General features: G+C 47.6%; 1 long non-coding RNA gene across 1 annotated transcript; it reads right to left on the reverse strand.

Annotated features, from left to right (window-relative positions):
• Nucleotides 1-2,883: 2,883 nt before the first annotated feature.
• LOC147828674 (uncharacterized) lies at nucleotides 2,884-14,222 on the reverse strand. Its single transcript, XR_015450493.1, has 2 exons — nucleotides 14,002-14,222; nucleotides 2,884-4,499 (listed from the first exon to the last, which is right to left on the reverse strand). It is a non-coding gene; the product is annotated as an uncharacterized LOC147828674 (long non-coding RNA).
• Between the last annotated feature and the right edge of the window lie 222 nt (nucleotides 14,223-14,444).

Genomic DNA, 14,444 nt, shown 5'->3' on the forward strand with positions numbered 1-14,444 from the left:
CCAGGACTCACTCAGGAGTCTGGCCACGGAGCCCATGGAGCATACTGGTCCCGGCACTTCTGAACCTGGATCCTTCTGCACCTGGACCTCTGCCCCTCCCATCAGAGCCCCTGCCAACTTGGATCCCTTGCCCATCTCTGGGGCCATGGCCCTCTCTTTCCCTGAGGACTGCTCAGCTGAGCTGATGGATCTGCCCTGGGTGTCCAGGAAGAGCCCGAACCCAACCCAGGGTCCTCCCACAAAGCCTCCTCCACAGTGGGCAAGAGGGAAAAGGACGAAACGCAGCAGGAGAGCTAGATGAAGCAAGGCAAAAAGGTTCTTGGCTTCCACATCGACCTGGTCCTCCCCAGCCCAGACCCATTGACCCCAGACTTTCTAGAACACCTCCCTGTTCCAGAGGCAATGAAAGTCACACTCCCAGGGAACTCATTTTAGTCCCTCCCAACCAATAAACACCTGGCTGCGTGTCTGAGTCCTGTATCCAGGCTCTGTTGCACAGGTTGTGCATTTTACCTCATCATCTAAAGGGGCATGGTTCACATTACAAATGATGTAGATGTGTGTGTGTAGTGTGACAGTTTCCAGAAGGTGGCAGTAAAGTGACTTGAAGAAGGGGAGCCTTTTCCTAATTTAAATGACATCAAAAGAGCTGGTGGGAGTGTGAAGAGACAACCCACAATGTGGGAAAAAATCTTCACCTGCTCTTCCTCAGACAAAGGTCTACTATCTCAAATCTATAAAGAACTTAAAAAGATCAGACCTCCCAAATTTAAAGACCCAATCCAAAAGTGGGCATCTGAAATGAACAGACATTTCTCACATAAAGAAGTTGAAATGGCAAATAAATACATGAAAAAATGTTCAACATCACTGGTCATTCGAGAGATGCAAATGAAAACAACGCTGAGATTCCACTTCACTCCAGAAAGAATGGCTGCTATCATGAAATCAATCAATAACAAATGCTGGCGGGGCTGTGGGGAAAGAGGAACCCTGCTCCACTGCTGGTGGGAGTGCAGACTGGTGCAAGCACTGTGGAAATCAGTATGGAGATACCTCAAAGAACTAGGACTGGAAGTCCCATTTGACCCAGCTATTCCCCTCCTGGGGATCTTCCCCAAAGAATTAAAAGAATCATACCACAGTGATATATGTGTGCCCATGTTCATAGCAGCACAGTTTGTAATAGCTAAAGCTTGGAGGCAGCCCAAATGCCCATCAACTGGAGACTGGATAAAGAAAATGTGTTTTTAAAAATAAAATGGAGTACTGCTCAGCCATCAAAAATGAGAAATTAGAGACATTTATAGCTAAATGGATGCACATTGAGGTGATACTCTTAAGTGAAATAAATAGGACACACATGTGTAAATACCGAATGGTTTCTCTAGTGTGAGAAACTGAAAGTGTAAATAAGGACTAAATGTATAATAGGTAATGTGAAATAGGAAGAAAAGGGGCAAAGGGGAAGGGGAAGTGGGAGGGGAAGGGGAAAGGAAAGAAGGGCATGGAATTAATATGAGAAAATGAAAAAATGGAAACAAAGTCTTTGTAAATAGGGAGGGATGGAGGGGTTGAAGGGAGGCCAGGGGAATGGGGAAAAAATAAGAACCAAGATGCATCATGTAAAGGTACAAGTTCCCAATGAGAAATGTAAATGTGTTGTACATCTAAAACATACCAATAAAAGAATTTAAAAAAAAAAAGAGCTGGTAGGGGCCGGGGATTTAGCTCAGTGGTTTCACCGCCTGCTGTGCAAGCTCAAGGACCTGAGTTCGATCCCCAGTACAAAAAAAAAGTTTTTTTAATGAAAAGAGCTGAGGATGTAGCTCAGTGAGAAAGCCCTGGGTTCAATCCCCAGTACTGAAAAATAAAAGTAGCCACCTACTGCTTTATCTCCACAAAGCAACACATGGGCCCCATCCAGAAAATGTTCCTTTGTCCTACTCTAACCTTAGCGCTTAAATGGAAGCTATTCTTTCTGATCTACTGTTTGGTCCCCATTGGGTGGCCTGGGGTGTCACCTGACCTAAACTAAGCCAATCAGGAGGATCTGCTGGACTTTTCAATTGGGGATGGGAGGAGTACTCCGCAGCTGATAGATGTGGTTTGAAAGGAAGGCATAGGAACTTTGATGGGAAGTTCATCTGTTGTGAGGAAGGTGGTGGCCTGGAAAATGAAGCTGCCAGGAGAAAGAAGTTGAAAGGAGAGAGAGAGGAAGGTGGGAAAAGGGGAGAGAACTACCGGGTAACATTTGAGTCCCTAAGATCCGGGTCTCTGATACCCAGAGACACCTTGCCTTCCACCTCCTTGTGGGGCAGTGGGAACCTGTCTCTCCACACCTGAGTACTTAATCACATTATGGAAAAACCTTCAATAGCACCCCATGGCCTGCCTGATAAAAACAAGTTGTTTCAAGTGGGTGATCTCTGGAATCTGAATTCAACCGCCCCCTTTAGCTTGCTCAGTTGGTCCCCTGGCTGGCCCTTGACCATGTCACTCACTGGCCAACATTTGTGCCTTTATTCCTGCCCTTCTTTGGGCAAAATAACTCTCTCCCCATGGCTTCCTCTAGGTGTCCCCATCCTAGGAGCACTCACTCTCCCTTTGTCCAGCGCAGATCCTGGCTTCCTCTAAGGAATCTCTTTCCCTCATGGACACAGATCTTGTGTTGTCCTCTTCAGTTACACCATCCAAGTGAGACCTGCTGGACGCTTGTCCCTGGGCCCAAGTATCTTGAGTACAGGGATACACCGTGACCAAAAACAAAATGGTTTGAACTCACAGGCTCTTGATTAGTTCTGCCCAAAAACTACTTGGATTTCTCCCCATCGCTACCTTTTAAAAAGTAATTCTAAAAAATAAATAAAAAATAAAAAGTAATTATTCACCCTTCTTTTTACTTTTCCAACAAATTCCTTCTTTTCTAGAGTTAGGTGGAATGCTGCAGCTGAAGCACCATGCTAAGCATGGTCATGCATGGTTGTAAACCCAGCACTCTGGAGGCTGAGGCAGGAGGATCAATGCAAGTTCAAGGCCAGCCTGGGCTACATAATGAGTTCAAGGTTGGTCTGAACTACATAGCAAGATCCTGTCTCAAAAAACAAAAACGAAACCCTAACTGACATGACACATGTCAAAATCCTACCCAATCTCTAGGACCCAATTCAAACACCTCCTAAGTGTAATATCTCCCTTCAGAACTGAATTCAACAATAATTCTCTCTTCTTTCTCACCTTCTCTCCCTCTTTCTCATCCTCCCTGCTTAACTCCTTCCTCAGTCAGCCACAAATCCTGCCTTTGGAAGGTGAGGTGGAAACTTCCAGGTGCCTATGAAATATCTCCACATATTCCCTGCAAAAGAACTCAGAGTATGATGGGAGAGGTGCTATGCCTGGCTTCAAACTACCTTTCCCAGACTCCCTTTCAGAGATAATTCTGGCCAATGAGTCAGAAGTGGAAGTTGTTGATCAGAGATTCTAGAAAGGCTCCTATCTACCAACCTTGACGCCTGCCACCAGGCTTTCTCCATGTGAGAGACAAATTCTTTCATTTTCCATTCAGACAGTGGTCACTATCAGCTGTCATCTCATTTCATTTTATTTCATTCTATTCTATTCTGTATGGGGGATTGAACCCAGGACCTCAGCATGCTAGGCAAGCACTCTACCACTGAGCTAGTCTCATTTCAGTGTACCTAGAAACCCAAACAGTTATCTGCATGAGAAAACAGGTTTATGCACAGCAGAGGTAGAATTTGAATTCAGGTCCACTTGGCCTCCAAGTTAGTATTCATAAATACCACCCTCTTCTACTTGTGAGGAGGAGAGAAATGAATTCTTAACTAGGATCTAGTAGAGAAAGCTAATTGCCTCCCAATAGCTAATTCCCCTTTTTCTATGAGAGTACTTGTGAGTCAGGAGCAACTTTTACTTCAAAGGGACATTAGGTAGTGTCTAAAGGTGTTTTGGTTATTGCAGCTTAGAGAGTGGATGCTACTGGCATCTGATGGTAAAGGCCAGGGATGCTGTTAAACATCCTACCATGAGCGGGGACCCTCCTCCCCTACAAACAGACATACAACAAAGAATTGTCTTGCCCAAAATGCCAAGCATGCCAAGGTTAAGAAACACTCTTCCAAAGGAATCCACTTCCAGTTTTTATCTGGGCTCACTCCTGCCTAGAATAAAGCCAGATATTACTCCATTTGGCCAGATGATGAAGGTCTGGCTAGTAGAATGTGAGCCACTTCTGTATTGGGCCCTTGAAGGAGGTTTGTTCTCCTTTCCTCTTCTCCCGGTGGACACAGTTGTGTGCCATCTTGGAACTTGCTGATGGGAACAGCATTTCTGGGGTTGGCAAAGTAAGAAGCTGGAAAGCGCCTTCACCACTGATGACGGAGCTGCAAAGCTGGCAGTGTTCATACCAGAGAGAAATCAGATCTCATGTTGTTAGTGCCATTATTACTCTGAGCTTTCTTTTTGGCAATCAGACAGACCTTCAAGATAACACAGTAGAAAAAAATTTAATTAATTAATTAAATTTAAAAAAAAAAGATAACACAGTGGAATGATCTCCCTCTTTCTGCTGCATTTTTCTTCTGCCATGTTTTGAAAATATCCCCTGGAAAAGCTTTGTTTTGGCAGGAGATCCTAAAAGACAGGAAAGCATTTTCTAATTGCAATGTCATTATAGCCCCAGGGCATTTACTTTGCTAGCAGCTGCTACAAGTCCTTTCCATCAGAGTATGTTCCCTCATCGAATTTCCAGACTTTGACTCAGCTCCATTAGTCTTTGCTCACAGCACCTCGAATGGTCTCTTTATGCACAAAAACAATGTCCTGGATTCAGAACAGGTGCACAGTCTTGGAATTTTAATCTGTTATCCTGGGGAGAATAGAATGAAGGACTAGGTGCCCAGCCTCGGGTGACGGGTTTGCCATCCCGGCTGATGCTCCTTTGCTCTCTCATCAAGCAGCAGTGGGGCGCTGTGGCCGATCACCTGGATGTCATCACCATCTCCACTGAGTCATCCACACCGTTTCTGGCGCATGGCACATGGCACATGTTTGGGACATAGCTGTGTACTTTCCGAGGTACAGTGGAAAAAACATGGGCCCGGATATTAAGATATCTGGCTTCTTAGCCCCAAACCTGCCTTTAATTAGCTGTGTGAAGCCTTTAGTTTTCAAGTGACAACATTTAAACTGGCTTCTGCAGAACAGTAAGAAATGTGTTGGCTCGTGTAACTGACATCCAAACATCAAAGACTGGTTGGATTCAGGGACTGGCTTAGCCATGTTTCCACCTTCTGTGAGCCTGATGCTTTAACACCTGGCCTATGTGCATAAGCTGAGCGCTCCTTGTTCTACTCCACCTGACAATATGCCTGAGACCTGGGTCTCCTTGCCTCAGCCTTTGGCCTCCCTTGTCAGCTCCTCCCCCTCCCCTCCCCCCTCCCCCTCTCCCTCCTCCTCCTCCTCCCAGGCTGTGCTTTTCAAATATGCCTCAATCAACCCAGAGTCTAACCCTAACCACCACCCATACTGGATTCTTACCCTAGGGGTCATGACAGACAGACCTGCCACGGCCACCCCAGGGCAAGTGTCAGACCACCAGGGACAGCCCCTAGACACCAGACTCCACTGAAATATTTCAAACTAGGCAATCCTAAGCCTGCTCACCCTGACTCTTCCATTCCCTTCCTGCTGAAACTACACTAAAGGCTCCTCCCCATAGTGTTTCCCTCCTCTGCTCCCAGACAGACCCTGGTGCTCTCTGAGGGAACCCCTGGGGTGTGCTGTGTACTCTTGGGATCTGTGAGTAGAACCAGCTGTCTTTTCAATGGCAGTCACATCTCGATCCTCTGGCCTTGCCACGCCTAAATCATCATGAGACCTATAGACTCCAATCATCACATCAGGAGCAGTCTGTCTCCATCTCTGAGCCCTGCACTCTGCGATGCTGGCTTTAGTCCCAGACAAGTCTTCCCTGTGACCTGCCTGGCAGAGGTCCACTGGCAGCCTCACAGCAAATCTTCAGAGTCCACCTGTGAGAGGATGGCTTCTCTTTCTAACAGTGGCCTTCAGCTTGATTTCTATTGGCCTAGCTTGAATGACAGCCCATCCTAGAACCAATTGCTGGGGCTAGAAAAATGTAATAGGTCAGGTGTGGTGGGACATGCCTATAATCCTAGCACTCAGGAGGCTAAGGCAGGAGGACTGCTGCAAGTTCCAGGCCAGCCTGGGCTACAAAGTCAGTTCACGTTTAGCCTGAACTCTGCAGCAGGACCTTATTTTAAGAAAAAACAAAGCACTTGATGAGAGTAATACAGGCTACTTGCCAATCCCTGGAGTTTGGGAGTGGGAGCTATTAATCCAGGCCACGTGGACCAAAAGTGTGGGAAGGCTGCCTCTTGAAAGAAAAGGAGATGTTGGATAGAAGAAAACCATTGACAAGGTTGTGGTGCCAAGAGTGTGAGAGGTGATCCCAGGAAGCACTGGCGGGACATGGGGAAGTGGACAAGGAGGGAAAGTAGCTGGAGCAGGGCACATTTGTGGGGCAGCTGGGACCCAGCCAGTTGGGAACTTTGGGAGACTGTGGTGACTTGTCTGAGGGTGAGGGAGCTGTGGTATTATGATTGAGCTCCCATCTGTCAGTGCCTGAAGCTGCTTTCTAGGGTACAAAGTCTCAAGCATTCCCAGCTGCCTCGTGAGCTCATTTATCTAGCTCCTGGGGCTAGAGAAGGCCTTAGGCAGAAAATCACAGGGTCCGTGAGCTGTGATCCATTCTATACAGAACGGTGAAACCCAGGTTCTGCTGCTCACCACTTGAAAGCCAATACTCAGGAGGCTAGAGTGGGTGGGAGGGAAGTCGGACCTATTCAGGGGGCAGCCCTGAGAAGATGGAAGGTGTTAGAGTTGAGATCTGTTATCTCCCCTCAAAGCCTAATTTGTTCAGAGGTGGGGCTTTTGGAAGGGATCATGGGATGTTGTGCTGCCTGGTGGCCTCATCCACAGCCGGCTCAGAGGCTGAGGGTGCTGTTGGAAAGCAGGACCTGGTGGGAAAGGTGGGTTACAGAGGGTGTGACCTGGAAGAGGGCGTCTCCCTCCGCGGCTGCCTCTTCCTTTCTCTGCTTCCTGGCCACCATGGCGTGAGCAGCTTTCTTTTACACCAGGCCCTGTCATGGTGCCATTTCTGCATGTGACACTACTGACCATAGCCTGAAACTTCTGAAACTCGGAGCCAAAATAAATTCCCCCTTTAAGTTGTGTGGGTCAAGTATGATTATTTTGGGGGGTTTTCGGTGATGCAAGGTAACTGGGTGGCTGATAATCATATATGACACATTTGAAGTTAAAGGATCAAATAAATGACCAAGAAAGTAAAACATAGATCTTATTTATAATCTTTCATTTGAGAACACTAGATGTCCGGACAGCTTGAAAATATGGACTCTAGGACATCTGAAATTTCAAAAATACCCTCCTCCTCTTCTTGGTGAATGTACGTGCACATACCAATATTGAATTTCAGGCAAATGACATTTTAGCAGACCACTGTGAGTTTTTCAATTGTGCCAGAATCACTCAGTGCACTGTTTATCATCTTAACCATTTTTCAAATGTTCAGTGGTGTTCAGTAGTGTCCAGTTCCTCTGGACAGTAACCAGCGAGTGTGGAGCGTCCCCTTCATTTGACAGATAAACAACCCAGAGCCACACCTCCAGTCATCTCCCTTATTGAGCTTTTACAGACAGGATCACCAACCCTTTCTAATCACCCCACAGCCCGGTACTAGCCAACTGGTAGCGCTAAGGCGCAGCACCTGCTGAGAGTATTGAAACCAGCTACCCTAAGCTGCTGGCCGGTTTCTCCCATTCCTCCCAGTGGAAGCCACAGTGAAGACTTGTACTTGTGTTTCCCCTCTGCCCTCTGACCCTCGACCCACCACGTGACCCTGCGTCATCGAGTGCCCCCTCCTCTGCGGAACTGTGAGTATCAAACTGTGACACCACAGGCCTTACCGTACCAGAATGATAAAACATGTATTTTAGAACAAGGGCTGAATATTTTGTAAAATGTCCCTGAATTTGGGTTTGTCTGCAGGTTTTTCATAATTAGACGAAGGTCAAGGGTCTCAGAGAAGAATGCTCGGGAGAAGCCGTTTTCTAAGCAGAGCACACCAGATACAGCTGCTTCTGGGAATAAGTTGCAAACAGCTCATTTTGATGTTGATCTAGCTCTGCTTTTTCCCAACACCCTACTGTGGGGAGGATTCTTGCCAACGTTTATGTATTAGTTTCCTGTGCTACGTGATACATTACCATGAAGGCCAGTGACTTAAAATCAGCATAACATGATCATCTCCCAGGTTCTGTGGGTCCCAAGTCCAGACACAGCTCAGCTGAGTCACCTACTCAGCGTCTCACCTGGCTGACACGGGGGGGGGCAGCGGGGACCGTGGGCTCCTCTGAGGCTCAGCGCCCTCTTCCAAGCTTTACTGGTGATTGACAGGCCCTGTTCCCATGGCTACAGAATCGCGGCCCTCAATACCCATGGCTGCCACGGGTCCCTGACATACTCCCACCCCATGGGAATTTGCTTCCTCTAGGCTAACTGTGGAGCACGCTTGATGCATTGATTTCCTCTGCCTCTGGTGCACACCTGTAATCCCAGCACTTGGAAGGCAGAGGTAGGAGGATCATAAGCTCAAGGCCAGCCTGAACTCTATAGCAAGACCCTGGCTCGAAAATTTAAAAAAACAAACCTAAATGAAAACAATAGCAACAAAGCTGTGAGCTAAATAAACCTCTTTTCCCTAAAGCACCCAAGCCCAGGCATCTTGTTATAACAACACAAAATGGACAAAGACAGGATCTGAGCTGGTCAGGGTGAGCGCTGAGCTCCTCTCTGTCCTGGGCCTCCAGCCCCTCTGGCTTCCAACTTAACCCGCAAAGCCCTTCTGCTACTTAGTTTTATATTTTTGAATCCTTTTGGAAAATCTGCCGTTCACAAGTCGATCTTGAACTTTTCAAAGCCATTTTCCATCCTTCGTATTACTTTCTCCCACTACCAACCCCAAGAGGCCCCAAGGATAAATAGGGTCCTCAAGGCCACAAGAAACAGCAATCACCACGTACTGGGGACTTTCTGTGTCAGAATCTGTACTAAGCACTTTACATAAATAGTCTTTATCTTTTAAAAAAAGTTATTATTTTTTTTGTTTGTCTTTTGAGACAGAGTCTCACTATGTAGTCCACGCTGACCTTGAACTCACTCTGTAGCCCAGGCTATTAAACTCATGGGGATCCTCCTGCCTCAGCCTCCCAAGTGCTGGGATTACAGACATGAGCCACCACAGCCAGCTAGTCTTACCTAATTCTCACTGCAACCTAACCAGGTTGATTATATTACTATCCTCATTTTTTTAAACAATTAAGTTTCATTTTTTATTTATTTTATTTATTTTCTGGTACCAGGGATTGAACTCAGGACTTGGCACTTGCAAGACAGGCGTGGTGCCACTGAGCTAAATCCCCAACCACTATCCTCATTTTATAGGAGGATGGAGCCACAGAGAGGTTAAGTAACTTGTCTGTGGTCACACAGCTAGTGAGTGACAGACCCAGGACAGACCTCAGGTCCATCCAAAATCTCAACCCCATACTCTTTAACCTCTAACGTACACATTTCTCCCGCTTTTTTTTTAGCCATCCATGTTCTAGATGCCTTTGCTCAGTTGATTTATTTAGAGCTTAACTCACTGAATATTCCCTGAAAAGTTTCTTGCCAAGTTGTAGCAAACAGGAACAGCCTCAGATGGTGGCAACAATGGAGCGGAAGGACGGCACTGTGCTGTATGATTTCTTGCTTCCTCTCGCCCTCTGTCCTTCCCTTTGAGGCTCCCCCCCTCCCACCCTATCGTCCTGCAGCTCCGCCACGGCCCTCCACACCCACACACGGCACTCTCTCCACCCTCTACTTGGGGTTTCAATGTGCTGTCCCCAGCTCTGCACGCTGCACTTGGTCATTTAGCGACGTCCACCTGGGAATCCAATTTCCCTTATTCCCGGGATCACACATCGCTCCTTGGACCCAGGTCTCGGATTCTCTTCCTGTCACCTAGCACTGTGGTGCCGGGACCCCTGGGCAGAGATCCTACTCAGGACTGCACAGCCCTGAGGCCCCGCTTCGCATGAGACCCTCCCCCTACTGGAGATCAGGCCCATTCCTTCACTTTCTGTGCTTAAGCCGTCAGCTTGAGCTCGGCCCCTGCACAGAGCCATGAAAGATGTGGGGGGAGGCTGTGGTCTCAGGTGGGTGAGAAGCCAGATGTAGACACCACGGTCTCCTTGTTTGCGACGATCCTGGACTGGGTGCAGCTCGGTGTAGAGCACTTGCCCAGCCTGCACAGGGCCCTGGGTTCCAGGCCCAGCACTGAAAACCAGCGAACAAAAAGCTGTTGCCAGGACTGGGGATTTAGCTCAGTGGTTTCGCCGCCTGCTGCGCAAGGCAAGGGCAAGGACCTGAGTTCGATCCCCGGTACCAAAAAAAAAAAGAAAGCTGCTGCCATCTTCTCCTTCTTTCTTACTTTCCCACCCGACCCTCCTGCTAGCCAGTCACACTTCACTACCCTGAAAAGGCCAGAGTTCAGGGCCCTACTGCACCTACTCTAAAAAGAAAACACTTCCGATGCTCCGTTTCATTAAAAAGGGCAACATAGCTGGCAACATTAAACTGTTACTTCACATGTGCTGGCTTCTCTCTCTGGCACCATTGAATTTAATTTTGCTCAGAGACTGGGAAAAACCCTTAAAATCCCTCCCTCTCTGGTCCTCCAATTATATTTTAAATGAGGAGGATAAAAGGAATGCACATACCATTTAGGAATGGCTTTCAGGAACTGACATTAAAAGGAAATTGTAGGGTAAAGCTATGTCTACTTTCTATCTGTTTAGTGAAAATCTGGATAGAATAATCTTTCTACCTGGGCATGCTTGTTTGTTATGACAGATTCAACTGTGGAGATGAGGTGACATTAACATGAATAGTAGAAATATATCCTGTGCAATGCTCTCACTGTGCTCATCAACAGAAAGATGGTCCCATAGGAAGCTTAAAACAGGTGTGTGCATCAGCTTCCCACCACTGTGACAAATACCTGAGATGATCAACTCACAAAGGGAAAAGAGTTATTTGGGCTTATGGTTTTGGACGGTCCAGTCCATTGCTTGCTGGCCCCACTGCTCTTGGGCCTGTGGTGAGGCAGGATGAAGCACAGTTCTCACTGCATGGCCAGGGTGCCAAAGAGAGAAAGAGAAGGGGTCTCGATAACCCCTCCAAGGGCCCACCCCCAGTGACCTGAGGACCTCCCACCAGGCCCTACCTTGACAACCTTCCACCACCTCTTAGTAACACCACTGGCATATTTATTCACATCCAAAATCGGAAAATTCTCATCAAATTCCACATTTCTGACTTGCCTTGAAAATTGAGAAGACTGTTTGACTTGGGGACTTAATTCCCTTACAAAAAACAGTAGGCTGGCAGCCAGATGTGGTAGCACACACTTGTATCCCAGCTACTCGAGAGGTGAGACAGGAGGACCACAAAGTCAAGGTCAGCCTGGGAAACTTACACCCTGCCTCAAAATTTAAAGATAGGAATGGCTGGGGATGTAGCTCAGTGGTAGGGTGCTTGCCTAGCATGCATGAAGCCTTGAGTTCAATCCCTAGTACTGAAAGAAAGAAAACAAACAACAGTAAACCAGAGCTGGCTGACAGCCACCATCCCCCTTTAAGCAGCGAATAGTCATCCCTCCACAGCTTCCAGTTCTGTGTCTGACTACACACCTGGATGCACCAAGCACGGATTGAAAATATTCAGGAAAGAAATTGGATCTGAACCAAACCGATCATTCCTTAAATCATACAGTGCAGCAGCTATTTATACCACATTTACATTGTATTGGGTATTCCACCTAATCTAGAAATGATTTAAAGGATGCAGGAGATGTGTAGAGGCATTTTTCATAAAGGACTGAGCACCCCTGGATTTTGGTGTGGTGACAGAGGACTGGGCCCATCCCTCTCCACCATGGAGGGACAGCCACATCTTGGGGGTCCTACCTAGACTTTGAGTTTGTGTCTTCCAGTCCCTGATACCCCTGAAGTACATGTACTCATAACACACTGACACCGTAAGTGTTTTCCACACCAACAACTACTCTTCCGAGTCTGACACCACCTGGGCATCTGCCCCTAGCACCCCAGAGTGAACATCAGATCCTGTGGGTGTAGGAGCTCAGCCCTACAAGATGCCCCCACTTAAGATGCCAAGCCCCGGTATCCAGTGCTCAGGGTACCCACATTCTATGTCACTTTGCTGCAAAGCTGGAGGTTTCCACAGCTTCCCCATTTCTGGTTTGATAATTTACTAAAATGACTCACAGAAGCCAGGAACATTCTTTGCTTATTATCACCAGTTTGTTATAAAGGGTGACCCTCCTCCCTCAGCCTCCTAAATGTTGAGATTACAGGCATTTGCCACCATGCTTACCCCGCATCCTGAAGTTACCTAGGAGCCCCCGGCCACCAATCATCGGCATTCCAAAGCCAGCCTTATTCCTCCAGAGATCGCAAGACTTTTAGAAACTGTATGCCAAGAACAAAGACTAAAGATCTATTTCTTATGTCGCATGTCTGCATCCAGGGTGCCCATTAAAAGTTTTCTTTCATTAATTATGCCTTATCAGAAATAGAGCTACAACGGCCAATTAACCCGCTTTATGTCAATTTTTTCTTGAGCTCGGTCAAGTTCGGTGTCTGGATATCATGGGTACCAATAGAAACCCACTAAATGATTGAGTAACTGAATATAAAGAATGCGTGTAGCACCAGGTGGTGTTCAGCCTGGGGAAAAGGGCACCGGGTCTGTAAATAACCAAAGAGATATTAGGGCTACAGAAGAACTAGGTGTATTTTGGATTGAGCCAAAAGTCAAAACTAGACCTGTAGTGTGGAATTTATTCAAAAGCAAATTTTCATTTAGATTAAGCAGAACTGCAAACAGTGTAAGTCGTGCCTGGCTGGAAAGGGCAGGCTGCCGAGGCAGAGGAGGACGCCCTGTCGCCACAGGCAGAGTAGAGCGGACGCCGGGCAGGGCCGGGAACTCCTCCACGGAGCGTGCGCCGAACGGCCGGAACCTGGGCCCTGCGCAGGCTGGGCCTCCATCGGTCTGGGCTGGGGCCGTAAATCCTGCATTTCTAACAGCTCTTGGGGAATTCCTGTGCCGCTGGTCCACAGACCACACTGAGTAGCTGAGCGCTACCGCCCCTCTGGGCCTCACTACGAATCTACCGTCAATGTCTGTGACCTCCAAGCCGACAGGGGCCGTTACAGTAATAACTACTTTCAAAAGTAACTACATTACTTGTTAAAGTCATAACTACAGGGCCGGGGATTTTGCTCAGTGGTTCCGCCGCCTGCCTCGCAAGCACAAGGTCCCAAGTTTGATCCCTGGTACCAATAAATAAATAAATAATAACTACAGGTGCTGGCGTGCACCTGTAATCCCAGTTTATTCAGGAGGCTGAGTTGCCCGGGGATGTAGCTCAGTGGCCCCTCACCTGCTTGACAAGTGCAAGGTCCTGAGTTCGATTCCCGATACCAGTAAAAAAGAAGTTGAGGGAGAAGGACCAAAACTTCAAAGCCAGCCTGAGCAACTTAGTGAGACCCGTGTCAAAATGTAACTCTAAAAGGGGTCAGTGGTACAGTGCTTGCCTAGCACGCACAAGGGCCTGGGTTTCATCCCCAGCCAGCCCTGGGGATACACACACACACACACACACATATACAGGTCTATGAAGTCACATTATCTGAGTCACACTAACTGAATATCTACCCTGGACAAAGCACTGAGGATTTAGAGGTCATTAAGGCAAAGCCCCCACCTCCGACCCACGCCTCATTGTTAAAATCGCTCCATGAAAATACTTACGCAGGCATCACAAGGGGCAAGTGGAAGCACAGAAACAGTGCAAGCGCCGTGGTTTACATTGGAAACTACAGTGAGTCCTAATTATACCCTGCGCTTTTTGTAGGGCCTGGAAAAAAATCCAGGAATGCTGCTCGGTTCACTGCAGCTGTTGGCCCAGCCCCACTCCGCATGTCACGTGTCTGCCTCCAGACCGGCTGTGAGGCTGTCAGACTGTCCCAGGGGGAAGCCCATCTGCACAATCCAGCCTGGCTGTCAACTACAGGCGGGAGATCCAGTCTCCAGCCTGGAGAATCTTGACACGGCACTGGTGAAATTCAAACAATATGGAAATCCACAACTCTGAGGCAGCAGCTGTGGACAGTGCCTTTCTTCCTCCCCGGCTTTTTCCTAGGTATATACTAACATATGGCATAAATCCTTTTACATCAGTGTGATCATATGGA

The sequence above is a fragment of the Heterocephalus glaber genome, unplaced genomic scaffold (assembly GCF_053883595.1).
Source record: "Heterocephalus glaber isolate CG9 unplaced genomic scaffold, H.glaber_assembly_v1.0 deba00000943, whole genome shotgun sequence".
Lineage (NCBI taxonomy): Eukaryota > Metazoa > Chordata > Mammalia > Rodentia > Bathyergidae > Heterocephalus > Heterocephalus glaber.